At 42.8% G+C, this 9,394-nt stretch overlaps 1 pseudogene; it reads left to right on the top strand.

The window, feature by feature from the left end:
- Nucleotides 1-9,394, top strand: part of LOC109307019 — a 75,175-nt pseudogene that overhangs the window by 25,866 nt on the left and 39,915 nt on the right.

Below are 9,394 nucleotides of genomic sequence, written 5' to 3'. Positions count from 1 at the left end.
CTGGGGTCATTTGACCCCAGTACTCTTTCCTGCCATGGCAGGGGGTTGGACTAGATAATCTACTCAGGTCCCTTCTGACCCGACCAACTATGAAACTATGGAACTGACATACATGATTGCCCGTGCTCCAGGACACGGGGTGATTCAGAAGACTGGTGGTGCAGTAGATGCATTCTTCCAACTCGATGTTTTTCAGAGATGTGTCTTCGACATCCATACAGGTAATAGACGATTTCGATCTTTTAAAGTTTTTTCAGTATGTCCCAGCCAGGACTTCCCTGATCATGCCCCATCCATCCATTTCTACTTCCTGGAAATACTCCAGTGAGTCCACTCCAGAGTTGTCCCTAGAGCCCAAAGTCAATTCATCAATCTCCGGCATGCCCAAGGGAGGCTTTTAGAGACCATCTTAGAGCAGCCTCACCAGTAGCTTTCTGACTCTGGAGTGTGTGAGGGGGTGCAAGTGGGTGGAACATCCCAGCTGGGGCACACTGTCCTAGAGGTGGAGACGCTCCTCCCAACCCCACTCACCTGGACTACGGTGGTGTAACAGATGGTCACAAATGCGTACTGACACAATATTGTATCATTGTGGGGGGGTGTTATAGCGTCATTGTCTGAAACAGGCTGTCAGTTGTCTGCTAACATGGGTGATGGATTGTATTTCCGCCCAAACCGTTTGCCGTGCCACTTGCACTGAGTTACATAGATGGAGCAGTGGATAGTGATAGTGGAAGCAGCTGCCTGATTCTAAATTGTTCTTTTCTTGGCCATTTTAAGTCAAATTGAAATTCGAATGTTGCATTTTCAGTATAATTTCTTGCTTGTCTGACTCCTCTGATCTACTTTGAAACTCTGTGTGTGTGTGTGTGTGTGCGCGCGCCCTAAACAGTATCAGAAAGTTCCCCCACCTCTTCTTCTTATGCAGCTTCTGCCACAGTAAAGAACATCAAAAGCCTCCTGTCTTTTAAAAATACTTTAATTTCAGCTTAAAAAAAAGAAGTCATGTTTCTCAGTAAGTTTGGCTCTAGTGTCCAGGCACGTTATCATTCAATTCTTTTGCACAGCAGCAAGTACACTATTGCTGTACAGATTTCAAGCTTAGCAGATTATTGTTCAAGCCATCAGCCTGGAGAAGAGCACTGCTTCAATAGGTTAATCTTTCTTTCAAGTTCAAAACCACCTGCTTTCCTCATTTCTTTCCCCCTCCTCACTATCCTTCTCCCCCACCTGGGACTGTAGCAGCCTCTTGGAATAGGCAACTGCTTTCTCTGCTGCTCTACTTTCTCCCAAGAACACAGGTACTCATCCTGCGGGCAGAATGGGTACCCAAACCATTGCCAATTTTGCATTTGTTGTCTGTATAGTCTTCCAAGGGAGCACTGTTTTGTCCGTTAGTGCCTCCTAGTTACAGTTAAATAATAGATCTCCACCCCCAGACCAGCTGCAGCAAGTTCTGGTGGAAGCTGGGGTCTTTTGTCTTCTCTTGGATTTTCTGAAGCTGTATTATGTGAGATCCCTCTGTTTTTTGTGGAGCAGTTATTTTCTTAAAGGTACAGCTGCTTTTAAGAGTGGCTATTCTGAAATGAAAAATGGTAACCTATTAGTCAGTAAGGCCCACTCAGTCTACTGAACTGACTGCTACAGCATAGATTCCCACATACTGATGTTATTCCATGTACTGTGGGACATATACATTTTAAGTTGAGCTATAAAATTGTTCACTTTATAATGCTGTCAACTTCTGGGACTAACCTCTTGTACTAAATAGAATCTTCTATTATAAAAGACAAAGTACGCTCTTTAAATGGACATATATACACTAAATAAAAATCTCTGGTCGAGTTTTATTTTGTTCCTCTTTGTCCCCATTCTTTCTGAGCGATCTTGAAGTAATCATGTGGGACTAGTTATTTTTCTTCTTCAAAACTTGCATTATAAAATCTTAGGATTTCAATTAAACTCTTTCTTTTTTAGTGAAAAGCCTCTCATTTTCTGCTCTTTTTGTCAAACATGAAATATTTTTGTCTTTTGAAGGAATTTTTTTTAGTGTTTGAATTTTTTTGCCAAAACCCAAAAATTTTTTTGTGGAAGATTGGTTGAAAAGGATTTTTTTTTGTATTTGTCAGAATGATGTGCAGGACAAGCTACACTTTCCAGCCTACTCTAGAACTGGGTTTACAGCTTTGATGCTCCTCATGACCTTTATCTTCTAATACCTTACATGTGACTGAGAATCAAAAGATCTGAGGGTTATTCCTGGCTTTGTCACAAGTTTCTTATATGAACAGAAGCGCAACCTTTTTAAAGGGGTCTTCTAATTTTGACTCTTCCATGCTTTGTGGGGAGGGGGGTACCCTATGTGGAAAAAAGGTAGGATATGACTTTGAGAGGTTTTAAGTAGCCAAAGCTTATGTTTAGTTGGGCATTTCCAAAAAACAGAGAAATATTTATACCATTGTAAAAAGACCTTGGCTAAAAAGAACATTATGTACAATTCTGGTCACTCTCTTATTTCAGAAGGATGAATTCAAACTGGAAAAGGTGTAGAGAAGGTCTAATAAGTTGACCTAGGGAAAGGAGAAGCTCATCTTGTTGCGGCTAGGGACAGACATTTAAAAAGCCTGGGCCTGAATTGATTCAATCTTTGCAGGTTAGTTGAACCTGGCTGGGCTGAACTGGCTTGTAACTGGACAGACATGCTCTCTGGACTGAGGAAATTCAGGCACATGCCTGCAGTGGTGGAGGCTAGAAGTCTGGGGGGAAGGGAAGTGCCACAGCGGCCCTCCCTTGCCTTGCACAGCGCTGAGCTGAGGGGTGGTGTGGCCAGGGCTGTGCAGCACACTTTGATTAGGGAGGTTTCTCTGCACCATCCCAGGCTTTTCCCTTCTGGCTGCTCAAGAGGCGGGAATGTTGCCAGCCCCTGCTAGCACTCTGAATCAAGGGGGGTAGGGGATGGGGGTGCAGTGCATGCATCTGTTGAAGATGCAGAACTTTTCAATCTCCCTCCCTGCTTCTTTACACTGTCCACAGCAAACTGACAGGCAAGCAAGCCAGCAAGTGGCTGATAGCAGTGTTAATCACCCCATCAGCAAAATAATATCCTCTCTCCATTAGTTCAAACTCTTCTTAATCAGTTTACCAGCTGACCTTTTGATTAGCTCCAAAAAGCCCTAATCGGTCACTGTTCTGTCTGCCTGTCCCAGTGAAATTGGAGAGACGCACACAGACACCTCTCAGCATTAGCTAGCATGCCACATACGTGGAGTCTGTGCTGTGGGAGATGGGAGGGAGAGAGGGAGGGAGGAAGGAGGGGATTCCTGCTTGAGCAGTGAGCAGCAAGGGGTGGGTAGGGCAGGGGGAAGCCAGGCAGATATACCATGAATAAATTTTAGGCTAAAAAAAAGTTTCTGGTCATTGAAGGCAATGTTGTTTTGCTACAGCCTTCTAATAAAAGTGGAGGGAAGAGCACAAAACTCCGTACTTACTTTTTTTCAGATGGAGCTTAAGCAGTTTCTGAAAGGCATTTTATGACATTGTTGCTTAGATTTTATGATGTAGGAGCCCCTTTGAAGTCCCATGTTCCAACAAATGTAGGCACTCAACTTTTACAAGAATTACTTATACACCCAAATTCAGCCAGCACTTTTGAAAACAGGCTTCTAACCCTGACTCCATTATACATTACTAAGCAGCCTTTAGGAATGTTATGGTATTTAATTTATTAATATTTGCAAATAACTGTGGGTCTTTGCGCAGAAGATACTGTAAAAGTTGATAATGCCCTGCTTTGCATGGGCATACTATTTTGTATGGAGAAGCATTAACTTCCTTGCAGTGCAGCTTTCAAGTTTACCACGTGTACCAGTCTATGGTCGGTTTGTCTGAATATAACGTGAGTGAAACTTTTCCAAATACATCCAGGCTCCTCTCTGGACAAGATTTATGCAGGTTTCATATGTACATGCTTTTCTTTTGTTCCCCCAAGTTCTCAGCTCCTGAATCTATTTGGACTGTTATTCAGGAAAGGATCTCATGACTTTTTCTACTTTCTGTGTGTTCTCCTATGAGTGTGATTTTGATTTTGATTTTGATCTCTATGTTCTGTGTAGGCTTTTTATTTCTCTAGGAGGTGAAATAGGACATAGTCCTTGTATGGACACTGTGACTCTCATTGTCTCTGGGGGAGAAGCTGGTTTAGATTATGGTTGTTGTTTCAATAAAGTTCTTCCTCCACCGGTACCACTTCACACTAGTCTCCCAGTCTATGATATGAACACCGCAACCCTGCCCATTAACAACCAACATCCAACCCTTCATGTGGATATGTATTTTAGCATTTCTTTTTCTTTTTTCAGTGTATTTTCCAGCCTACATTCCCAGCTGATTTTTCTCCAGACTACAATTCAGAATGCATTGTCCCTGGTAATCTAGTCTGGCCTGGAATGAGTCCGGTTGAATCAGAGTGCATATCCAGTGCTTGGAAATGTTATTGTATTCCCTAGGTTGTATAGCTTTTCATGGTACAGGGACAGAGTGCTACGCTATCATAAACCTCATGTCACACCGGAGCCAATAGTAATGCAATGCTTCTGTTCAGAGATGAGTCATGCTATTAAAACCATTTGGCTAATCAGTAAACGGAGAGATCTGCTACTCTGCAGACAATATAGTGTTTGCTTTGCCTTTGTGCATCACTTTAAATTTTGGATCCTTTGCAATTAAGATTTGAGGCATAGACAGCATCTAATCCAATTTATCCTATTCACTTTGGCAGTGCAAGTAATGCTGACAGCTTAAGGGAAATACTTAATTTGACTAAGTGTTTTAGTTTACTTCTCGAAACATTAAACCTTTCTGAAGCCATGAGAAGCCAAAGTACCACAGCACTGAGATGTATATAACATTGACCTACTTTATCAAGTCAATTACAGTCGGTCTGATCTCGTTGCCTTTATTTAAGCAAAACTTCTGCTGACGGCAGGGAGGAATTTGCCTCAGCAAGGCCTGTAGGATTGGCTCTGATGTTTAGGGCAAATGATATTGTTTAACAGCAAGATATTAATACGATGTAAGAATATGGCATTTCAGCTTTGAAAGTGAAATGTGGAATATGAAGGGTTTGGGGCACAGCGTGGTTTGGGAGGTCTCTCTCCTCTTTCCTACACTGCTCATGTGACAAAGGAGGGGTGGATTCTGGCAGTACCGGGACGGTCTCAAATCCCCATGAAGAGGAGGAACTCCCTGCTGCTGTAAAGCTGCTGAAACTGGCTTCTGTACCAGTTGTTCCCCTGTGAAGGGTAATTCTCATTGCAATTCCAGGAAAGTAACTTAAAAGCACCTCCAGCAGATGTTGCAGCCAGTTGTCCTACAATTAGGATTCTATAATGAACTCCTTAAGGAGATTTACTATTCCAAGCAGAGTTTGGGAGGAGAATTGTGGCTTGTTGGTTGGTAGCAGAGAGTCTAGAAGTGTGTCTTCTTGGTGGCAATCTCCAGTTGTCATATCGGGAAAGCACTAGACCTCCAAAAGACTATGAAAGAATGGGCATAATGGCAGCCACTTCTAAACTGTTCCTGGTCTGCAGCATGTGGTTTCCCTCCGTTCCTCCCCACTTCTGGTTTTCTTGCTTTGCTGTCAACCCTGTGGTGTCATGACCCCGTACACAGTAAGCTCAAGGATCAGTGCTGTACCTGTTCCCTAAATGGCTGCAAAAAATGAGAAAAAGTCTTCCTCAGGGCTAGGTGCAGGCTGCTACATTTGCAGTCAGGAAAACATGGAAAATATGGATGAAGAGCATGGAATGGGACACATAAAGAGGGGAGAGGGGAAGGAGGGAAAGAGAGAGAGACAATGAATGAGAACAGGTATATAGATGTGTTCAAAGGATATAGCTACACAGCAAAATGAAGACATGATTGTAGCTACAGTGGGTTTCCCTGTCTGGGCTAGCATGAGTAACAATGTGAATGAATTCCACATGGACTATCAACCACAATATATTCCCAGCATCCTCTGAGGGGTTGTATTCTGGTTGGCTGTGCTATAGCCTGTGCCACTTCATGTATCCCTTTGCTAGCTAGAGGAAAGGTAGTATAGGCATACATAGGTGTGCTAAAATCAAACCTTCATGTTGCTTTGGAGATGTATACAAAAATCCAGATGTGGGCTTAAAGCTCTCCAAAGCTCAGGTCATGTCTGAGATCTGGCCTCTGCTTTGGGTCTGTCAGAAGTTACTCCTGTTGATTTGGATTCTGATTCTGATTCTCAATTTCACTTGCAGAAAGCACTTAATTTTTTTCCCCAAAGGATCATTTAAAATGAACAGGGAAGAACTGATGGTTAACTATTGTACTTTCATAACACTGGAGCTTGGACCTAATATGGTGATGTTGATCTCAGATTTTAGGCTTTTTTAGAACACAGCACTGCCATGGCAGTGATTCTCAAGGGGGTGTTGCAACACTCTGGGGTGTGCCTTTAACATCCTTTTGGGAGTGCATTCACATCCTTTCAAGGGTGCCACACAATGTTAGCACTGTTAGGTGTGCAAGCATAATTCACATGATGAACCCAGAGATTTCAAATAGAAATCCACAGTACTGAAACCATTCTGACCTGATGTGGTTTTTCCAAATTCTTTGCAACAGAAGCATTGCTCTAGTACTTTCTAAAAACAAGTGAAAACCAAGAGCTAGCATCTTCAGAGGGGTGCCTCTAGTCTACTGAGGGGTGCATTGAGTATAAAAAGGTTCAGAACTACTGCAATGGGTGAACTACAAGCCCCATGGTGTTTATGTCCCTGACTTTCTGGGAAAATAGTCTATTCTATCTGTTAGGTATCTAAGCGGCGCTTCGGGTGTGATCCTATTCTACCCCAGCTGAGTCCCTGAAAATCTGTCTGTATGTCTACTTCTGTAATGAGCCTTCATCTTACCCTTAAGGCTAAGTCAGAAAAAGTGTCTGTGAGAAGGAGGAGGACTCTCACCTCATTTGCAATAGTTATTCTGTGACTAACTTGGGTGGACTAGGATTGCAGCCAGATGTCCAATGGGTAGTTACCCATTGGGATTATTTCCCTTCAAGCCTTGCTTAATACATTCCTTTTAAAGATGTGCACTGGCAAATTACAATACCACTGAGAATGGTAGGTCCAGAGATCCAGTAAGAGCGCAGAGCTTGGAAAATGGAAATGGTGCAGAAGAATGAGCAGGGTCACTGGTGCCGGCGCTCCTTTCCATCTGTGCAGGCGTGCTGCTAGCAGAAGTGCTTCAGCAACGGGGTATTTTTTAACTCCTTTAAATTGGTCAGGTCTTTTCATTCCTTTTGATTTTTAAATATTTCCCCACACTCTCCCTTCCCCCATAGCCAGTTATTTGCCTGCTTTTGATAACAAAATGAAGCAGCTTCTTATGCAGGAAGGCAATGTGGCCGACTCATTTAATGGAGACAGTACGTGCAATTATATCTCTTAACACAGGATTTGTGCTTGCCTCCTGGGGGAGCGGAGCACTGTTGTCCAGTAACTAGAGCAGGGGGAGTCAATAATGTTCAACATCTGACATCTGGCTGTGTCTGCCATTTAATGGGGCATTTAAGTATGGGAGAAACCAAAGTGAAAGGATTCTTCTAAAAATACTGACCATAATTCCTCCTATGCCACTGTTTCTCTGTTTTGTAAAACAGGTATACAAATGACTGAAACTACTGTGGAAGTGTAACTGTTGTATGAAGGGTAAGGCCTCAAGCCAGCTGTGCATTTAAGCTGTGCTGAACTTAATAGCAGATCCTCAAGGAGTTACTCACACCCTTAAAGGAAGCACATGTCTATTCAGTAGATTGCAATCCTAATGGTTTCTTTGGAAAGTGCACTGAGATACATATTAGAGTTATTTAGAATTTTGTAAAGACATCTTTTAAACGAGGAAAAAGTCCAGTCCACATTGTTGTAGTTGTCATGTCTCTTTTTCCTCCCTGATTTTTTTCTGTCCAGATCTGGTACAAAGTAACCAGTTGGCTAAATATAAAACTAACCCTGATGAAAGAATAAGATTGAGATGACAAGCCAAGAGTATATCTGAAACATCAAAATATTTATTTTTGACTATTACAGCGCAAAGTTACATATTTAGGAGGGGTTGTTTCTTTGGAGCTAATGTGAAGAGCTGAACTTTTTGCACGCGTGTATGTGGGTAAATTGACATCGCTCTGGTTTTGATTCTCCATGACCCTACTTCAGATTTATGCCGTTCGTGTATGACTTAAAATCAATGGAGTCGCACTGGCATAAAGCCAATGTAATGCAAGTTCCCCATCCCTGCCGTAATTTGCTGTCTCCGGTTGCATGCAGTGGTGACTCTCTTCTCTGTGGGAGTGCAGAGGTCTCATCTTAGGTGAGGTCAGCACATTTGGTCCTACAAGCATAGCAGGGCCATGGCACTGCTCTTTTAAATCTCATGCACAGGGAAAGCAATAGACCCTATAGCCCACAGCAGGGATGTCCAACTTCTAGGCACCCAGGGGCCAGATGTTACAGTGCTGGAGAGGGGCATGAGGCATGAGTTGCAGACTGTGGCTCTCCCCCACTGTGCAGACAGCCCAAGCAGGGCAGCCTAGCTCCCCTCTTCCCTTCCCAGTTGTACATGCCATGGGGGCAGCCCTCACTCTCATCACGTGTGCAGCGCCCCCTCCCCTCCTGGCTTGATGAAGAACTCACCAAAAGCTTTCATAAGCTGCATCAAGGGGTGACTATCTGTACCCCTTGATGCAGCTTATGAAAGCTTTTGGTGAGTTCTTCATCTGTTCTACTATGCCCAAGCCTACAGTGGCTATGAAGTGCTGAGGGCCCTCAATCCCCATAGGTGGAAAAAATAACTTTCATTCTCTTAAAACCTATCAGCTGCTCACAATCTTGCTGGATCAAGCCCTGCATCTAAAGGGTGGGGGCATGCCTGGGGAATGGGTTTGTCTACGGCTGTTTATAAAACCCAGCATGTCCTGAATACTCCATTTCCAAACCATTTGTTTTACATTCATTGCCCACCCCTTTTATTTTTTCCTGTTTCTGCTGTTTAATCTTTGGCATCAGATGGAAAGGCGTAGAGATGCTCATTAATGGCAGAGATACTAATTAACGCAACCTGATGGGGGCGGAATGATCCTGTTGGTCCTATGCATCCAATAAAAACTTTTGTTGGCACCCATTCCAAATGTCCTATCAGAAATTATAACTCATTTTTTAAAAAAATGGAGCATTTGCAGATAACCAGAAACCACAACATAATAATACATAAAGTAAATTCTTATCTCAAAGAAAGTAGTGTAAAAGCAAAATACATGATACAAAATACATGACCTAAAATGATTCTTCATTTCCTTTTCTACAATTGCTAC

Source organism: Crocodylus porosus, unplaced genomic scaffold (genome assembly GCF_001723895.1).
Source record: "Crocodylus porosus isolate Cpor-Errol unplaced genomic scaffold, CroPor_comp1, whole genome shotgun sequence".
Taxonomy (NCBI): Eukaryota; Metazoa; Chordata; order Crocodylia; family Crocodylidae; genus Crocodylus; species Crocodylus porosus.
Note: the sequence above shows the minus strand (reverse complement) of the source record. Positions and strands in the feature narration are given on the sequence as shown.